At 25.3% G+C, this 7,476-nt stretch overlaps 1 long non-coding RNA gene across 1 annotated transcript; it reads right to left on the bottom strand.

Moving 5' to 3' along the window:
- Positions 1–3,410: 3,410 nt before the first annotated feature.
- On the bottom strand, positions 3,411–4,737 carry LOC105368067 (uncharacterized). Its single transcript, XR_913088.1, has 3 exons — positions 4,596–4,737; positions 4,310–4,395; positions 3,411–4,208 (listed from the first exon to the last, which is right to left on the bottom strand). It is a non-coding gene; the product is annotated as an uncharacterized LOC105368067 (long non-coding RNA).
- Positions 4,738–7,476: the final 2,739 nt, after the last annotated feature.

The following is a 7,476-nucleotide window of genomic DNA, read 5'->3' as shown; positions in this document are numbered from 1 at the left end:
ATATTTTAATAAAATAGTTATTATTTTTTGTCTTTAAATGTTTAATTTTACTGAAAATTTGTATATTTTATATTTTATATTTTATATTTTTTTAACAATATATAAGAGTTTTTACAAAATTTTTTATAGTAAGTAAACAACATTTAATCATTTGCTTTTTGAATATTAAGAATAATTTATAAGTAAAAACTTAAACTTATAATAATATTTTTTTATTAATTATTTACATTTGCATAGATCATTTTCATTTAGAATGTTATGACAGGACAAATTATATTTAAATATTTGTGTAAGTTCTAAATTATACAATAATTGAGAAAACTCGAAAAGGCAATAAAGAACAAAAGTCTAGTTACATTTTACATAAATAACATTATAAATCTGTTTGATTCGAATTATTTTGTTAAATAATACTAATTTTCAATCAATATCATCTATTCTGTAAAAGATAAAATAACATTTATAAACATTATATTATTGTAATTTATTTTTAATTGAAAAAACTTTCATTTGGTGAATACACTCTCAAGTCGATAATTTTCGGTCAATAACAAATCAACTCGAATATACATCAGAATTAATTAACTCCCTATTACTGTTAATCAAAGATTTGAGTATTCGCGTTATTTTATAGGAATTTATTATACATTATTAAAACAATCGACTTATTTGAGTAAAATGCTGAGTATGAGTTTTATCATATTAAAGTAAAGATTTTAACTAGAATTTTTCCATAACTATTGCTTTTCAATAATCTAGCATTCAAATCATATTTACCTAAAAACATACAAATGTTTAATTACAATATTATTATAAATTGTAAATAAAATTTATTAGCTTTTGTTTAACCCATATATTGTTTAGTACAGTAAATTTTCTTACAACGTTAAACGCGATGCTGTAATTTACCATGTCAAATAAATTACTACCATGTTATGTACTAATATAGCAATTTTCATTTCATAGCGACAGAGTGCTTTGTCAACGTAAGTACATTATTCTATTTCAGTGACTAAATGATACTTCTTCACTAATATTAAAGAGATGGCTTACAGTATAATATAAAATACAAATTTACTTTTAATCCGATGTTTTGTAGGGTTATTGTATTTTGTTCATTGAAAATGTTTTAGTTTGAATGATTGAATTGAAATATAAATTGAAATAAAGAAATATAATTTATTAGATTAAGTTTACTTGTAATATTCCATAAGCCGAATACGATGCTTTAACAAGTTGATTCTGAAATCGATTACATCTACGCGTCTCGATTGTGAAATAAAACCATGAAATAAAAGTGAAGAGTCTCGTTTCGAAGTGTTGTTTTATTGAATTTAAAACTAAGCTAATAATGCTCAAGTTTCAACTCATGTATGCTACATTCTTTCATTACATACTTCTTTAACATATTAACTATAATTAAGTATTATCAATCTGTTTAAAAGTTGTTCCAGTAAAATTCTTTTTAACTGTAAATAAAGAAATAAACACCTACCTACCATTTATTACTTTAATAACAAAGTTCAAAGTTACAGTAAATGTAATAGACCAATATTAATAATTTCTAATTAATCATTTTTATATAAAACATTATAAAAGGTCTGATTTACTATCTTTCTACGATTGCATAATTTCTAAAATATTGAAATATTTGTTTAAAATATTATGGGACTGTAAATATTATGTGCAACGGATGGGGAAATAATATTGGCACGATTACAATGTGATATAGGTAAGTGCCCATAAGAAACGGCGAAATTAATTATTTCTATATCCGTAAATTATTATTTCTATCTCTATCTACTTATAGTACACCGTGTAATAGTTTTGTATTATATTATTTGTGTTATTGTATAGTAACACTATTGTAAATATAAACTACTAGTACTTTCAATAATGCGCTTTATTTTTTAGAAATGTATACACTATATGTAATTGAGCTTTTATATTTATTTTTTAATAAACATTTATTACATACGTTATATTACTTCAACATTTTAATGTACAATAATTACTGAGAGATATAATAGTTTCAATTAAAATTAAATTAAATACAAAATATAGCTATTTAAACTTTAAAATTTACACAATTTTTTAATTACAATTTATACAATAATTTAATATAAAAATTAGTAGTCATAATAGTTTTACATACATTTGGAATGGGTAATTTTAAATATGTACAGCATATGTTCTGCAAATAAGTTTTCCGGATAAATGGAAAAATGTGAAAAACATATTTCTTTGGCTTATTCTATATGATTATTGAAAATGAGAATAAAAAAAGTCGCAGATAAACAAAAAAAATTTCTCAATTTCAACGCTAAATTAATTTTTTTTTCCCCCAGCATTTAATACGATTTAATTGAATTTTATGAATCTATTTTTAATTTACAAAATATATCTAATTCTGTTCATATGGATGTATTATTATTGTAAAAATATGTAAAAAATAAGTTTTTATATTTCATGTAGTAAATAAAGCATAATGTGTTTGTAAAATCTAATTAATAGTATATTCTAAACAATATTTAACTATTTATTAATATGTCTTTATTGTTTATTTTTTTAACAACTAAAAATATATTAATATACGTTTGAGCATGTATGAATTGATATAAAAATATTCAAATATTTATACAATTAAAATGGAATAAATAATTCATTTTTAAATAAAATCAATGAATCAATAGTACACATTAAATTATTCGTAATACGTATTAAATACTGTTTGCAATGATTTGGGAATAAACGAAATCGTTTATTAAAGATTCTAGATAAAAATCTTATGGTAATATATTCTTAAGCCAAATGCATTTAAATATCGAAAAAATAATTTTCATTAGATTCGTATCATTTTCATGAAGATTCGTTTCAATTTCTGTACATTTTAAAGCGTACTTTGACCAACTTAAATAAATCGCATCGTCAATATGAAAATCATCAATAAACTATGAAACCCAACATATAAAACATTCTTATATATAATATATAATTCTTATATATAATAAAAGAAAAAAAAAAAGAAAAAAAAAACTATTCGTTTAAAATAAGTCACAGGATGCTATTCGGTTTATAAGAATTATTACTATTATGTAACTTAATACTATTGCAATTAACGTATGATAATCCACCTACTTGTTGATCGGTAATGTCGTCGCCGGGTAGGATTTGTTGGTATGTTGGTGAGAATGAGCTAGTGAGCCACACGGCACTACCAAGACTCTCTGAGCTTGTCTCCATAACGAGCTGAAGCTCCATTTGAATTCTTTTTTTTTTTTCTTATTTCTTATCCCTCGTCTCAAGAAATTACCCTTTTCAAAATTTCGATAAAAAATGCCTTTTTTTTGCAATTTTTATTAATATTCTCGTTCGATTGAATAATGATTCAATTTCAAAAATAATATATAATGCATTCTATATTAAATATTACAAATTTTAACATGACAACAAGGCAAGATTTCTATTGTCGTATTAATATACCAATATCATTTATCTCACCTCCCCACTTCATTTAAATATTATTTAGTTAAACTCTTCGCAAATATCCATTGAACTAATTAGAAGAGAAAAAAAAAGTAAAAGCTGCGTGGTCGACTGCTTTTTAACAATCCCAAAAATCTCTAAACGAAACGATCGCCGTCTACTCGCACGTCGTCTGGTTTCCTAGGATATTCGTCTTCTTTATTCGTTCGCGCACACCAGGCACGCATAATCACTGAGTTATAAAAACTAAGCCCTTTTCTTTTAATATATCCTAAAAAGAGAGTAAGGGTTGTTTTCTTATTTTTTGGTACCGCGGTATTATCCACAGATCTTAGAACATAACAAAGAAACTGTTATACAATTTCTTGATTCCAGTAGTTTCGCGTTGTCGATGTGTTTCCAGTAGCGCGCAGCCTCTCGATTTGAGTGACAAAAAACGCGAAAATACAACAAACACGTCCTCGTACACCATGGCAATGCCCTGACTGAAGCGCATTTTGTAATACACTGATAAGAATGCGTTTGTATTACGACTAGCTGTCGTTATATTAGCTAAAACTCTTTGAGGTTTCTTGAATTTTGACGATGCTTGTGAATTATAAACTGCAATTCTCTTGTCCTTTCCTTCTCTTCTACTTAGGAAAAGTGTCGATGCTTTTCAAGATTGGATATGACGTTTAATATTTCAAACGCATTAAAGTTCTTCGATATATAATAATAATCTAAACAATAGTTAGAAAAGATTCAGTGATTAGATAATTAATTAATTAACTAATTAATGTATCGATATTGAAAATCAATGATAAAGTAGAGTTTTACATACTTTTTAATCTCTTATTACATTTAAATTGATGCTTAGTATTACTTCTTGGAATAATTTTAGGTTGGAATAAAACAAATCACCTTTTGCTGAAATTAAATCGTTATTTGATTAATAATGAATGAAAGAAAAAATATTGTTATTTATTTATTTTTCTTTTCTTTTTTTTATTTTATTTTTTTTTTCTTTCTTTGTTTATTTTATGAGAAAAAGCTTTCAATTCGAGTATGAGATGAATATAGTTTCCGTGAAAAAGAAAATTAATTTCAATACTATATGGTTCACACACTGATTAGTGTCTTGATGTTTATAGGCATCTGCCTGACGCGCTGTCACCACATTTTCAAAATCCTCCGCTCCATGGCCGATGAAAAATGGATAAATAACTGATCTTAATAAAGATGTAGTTATACAATGTACACCTTCCTCCAAAAAAAAAAAAAAAAGAAGAGAATATTCGTAGATCTTTGAGTCACTTGTTTGATTGCTTCACACTAAAGTAATACGCTGTAATAATTTATACAGCTACGTGGTTATTTAACTTCTTATTAATAATAAAGTAATCGCACTGCGACAACGATAGTTCACACTAATTATTGACAACTTAGAAATCTATTTGTTATCTGCTTCTTGCACAAGTTGAATCAATGAAATTAGAAAAACTAGCTGAGGTTGAGTGATTTGATTTTAATCAATTATACAGCACAAGAGTCAATGTCTCTCAAAAAGTAATAACCAATAGGACTGGGCCATTCAAATCTATCACAAGTGCACCGTCGCGCATTCTCGTTGCACTTACTTCTCGCTACAATGCCTGAAGCTCGACTGTGAGAAGAAAATCAACAGATACGATGACAACGACAACAACGATAATTAACGATCACATAAAAAGAAAGAAGGAATGAACAAATGATATAACGACAGATTTATATTATACAAGACATTTTTATATCTTTATATATACGCGTATTTGGAGGTGAATTGACAAACGCACTTATACATTTGTCTGCTCAACGAAGGCATACAATAGACGTGGAAGTGACGTAAAACAGTGTTATAGTGGTAACGAACCGCGATACAGTATTTTGAAAATAGTCGATCTACCCTTTCGGAACTCTAAATAATATGTCTAGTCAGCTGCAATTTCAAAGTTACAGTAACCCAATAGTGGATCAGCAAAGATTGAGAGCTTAACCAATCGGATACGATCTTAAACTGACCCTCAATTGAAATCACTCAGCAAGCTTGATTAGAGCCAAGCGCGTGCTTCTTTTCTCTCCCTCTATAAAAATCTTTTATAACTGTGCATTTATGTGTAGATATGCGTGGGTTCGTGTGTCTGCGTCACCATTCGTCACCATTCGTATTACATACGATTAGCTTAATTTATTTTGTGCTCCCCCGATTTTGTCGGTATCTACCTTCGACAACATCACTGAACGTCTTAACGAATTATATCGTTTAATTATGGAACTCCCGAAGCTTATGCTTTTAATCACTCACTTATCTCAAATTCATAGATGAAAAAACGAATACGAAGGAAATATATTTCAACAAAATGTTTATCGGAGTCTCTATTAAGGCCTTTTGTAATTAACAATTAAGAGATCTTATTTCATAACTATTAACAATGGCTACAATTTCAATGTTATATGCACCGCGATATTTTTCTTCAAAATTGATATTTTAGCTATGCATTTTAAAAATATGAGACGAGGGAAAATAAAAATTTTTCCTAATAAGAAGGAAGCAGAAAGAATATTCAGCGACGTAATCTGAAACAATGAACGTAGGCAGAATTAATTAATAAACAGAGCATACAACAGAAAGATATCAGGAATTTGTCATTCCTACTTCTTTTTGTTATAAGCAGCATTCATCAATCTCATTCTCTCTCTCTCTCTCTCTCTCTCTCTCTCTCTCCCCCCCCCCTCTATCTTACTTTCATTCATTTACATAGATCAACTTTTTTCTATTTCATATGTTTCTTTAGCAATATTAATATTTTATAAATATAGAAATGAAATCTATTCGTTAGAAAAAAACATTAATATTAATGTTTACAGAAATATTTCGCATGTCTTATAGTAATAAATAAATACAAGTAACAGATAAATTAATAACTCTTCCCAAGTATAATACAGTTTCTTTATTCGATGTAAAACAAAATATATATTTAATAGTAATAACTATTATTTATTATATACTAATTATTTATAATAAAATGACATACAATTTTAATTGACAATTCTAAAATATAAAATTTGGAATTGTATTACTGTGAATATTAATTTTTTTAAATAAGTTATTGTGTATATTAACATTTTAAAATATAATGTAAAAAGATAATTTAGTGAAGTATAAAAAAGTAAACACTACTATTAAAATTCATATTACAGTAAGAGTAAGAAAGATGTTAAATATTAATTTTACAGTTTCATATACAATGATACAGTCGTGAAAGTGAAACCAATTATAAAAGCTTTTCTAATAATAATAATAATAATTATTATTATATAATTTCATTTAAAGAAATAAAACAAAAAAAAAATAATAAATACAATATAATGAAAAAATAAAAAATATACTAACATTCTTCCATTTTTCAAATATAATATATCTTATATACATTTTGATATTTGCACTTTTACATGATTATAAAAAACAAAAACCAAAAGGGAAAAAAAGTTGGAAAAATATTATAAATATTGAATTTAAAAAATAACATTTTTAATACTTTTGAATTTATTTTCTAAACATCATTGATCTCTTTATTTATAATCGCAGCATTTTCATAAATGAAAATATATATTAATATATGTATTTATATATATATATATATATCAATACATAAAAAAGTAATAAAATTTGCAATTTTATAAAATTTCTAAAGATAGAATATATAGTAAAACTGCTTATCTTATATACCTTAAAAAATTGTTTATATATAATTATCATTTTATCAGATCTGATAAATTTGATGAGATTAAAAAATAAAATTATGTTTTAATTAAAATTAATTCTTTGCTTGGGTATATTAAGTATAGTACGATAAAAAACAGTCACTATAAGTAAATCTCTTGTTTTAATAATTTTTTAAAGTTTATATTTAAAATTTATATTATTTAACATACTCGTTAAAATGTTAAAATAATAAAATACAACAACAA

Source organism: Ceratosolen solmsi, unplaced genomic scaffold, assembly GCF_000503995.2.
Source record: "Ceratosolen solmsi marchali unplaced genomic scaffold, CerSol_1.0 scaffold6, whole genome shotgun sequence".
Lineage (NCBI taxonomy): Eukaryota > Metazoa > Arthropoda > Insecta > Hymenoptera > Agaonidae > Ceratosolen > Ceratosolen solmsi.
This window is presented reverse-complemented; position numbering and strand designations above follow the sequence as displayed.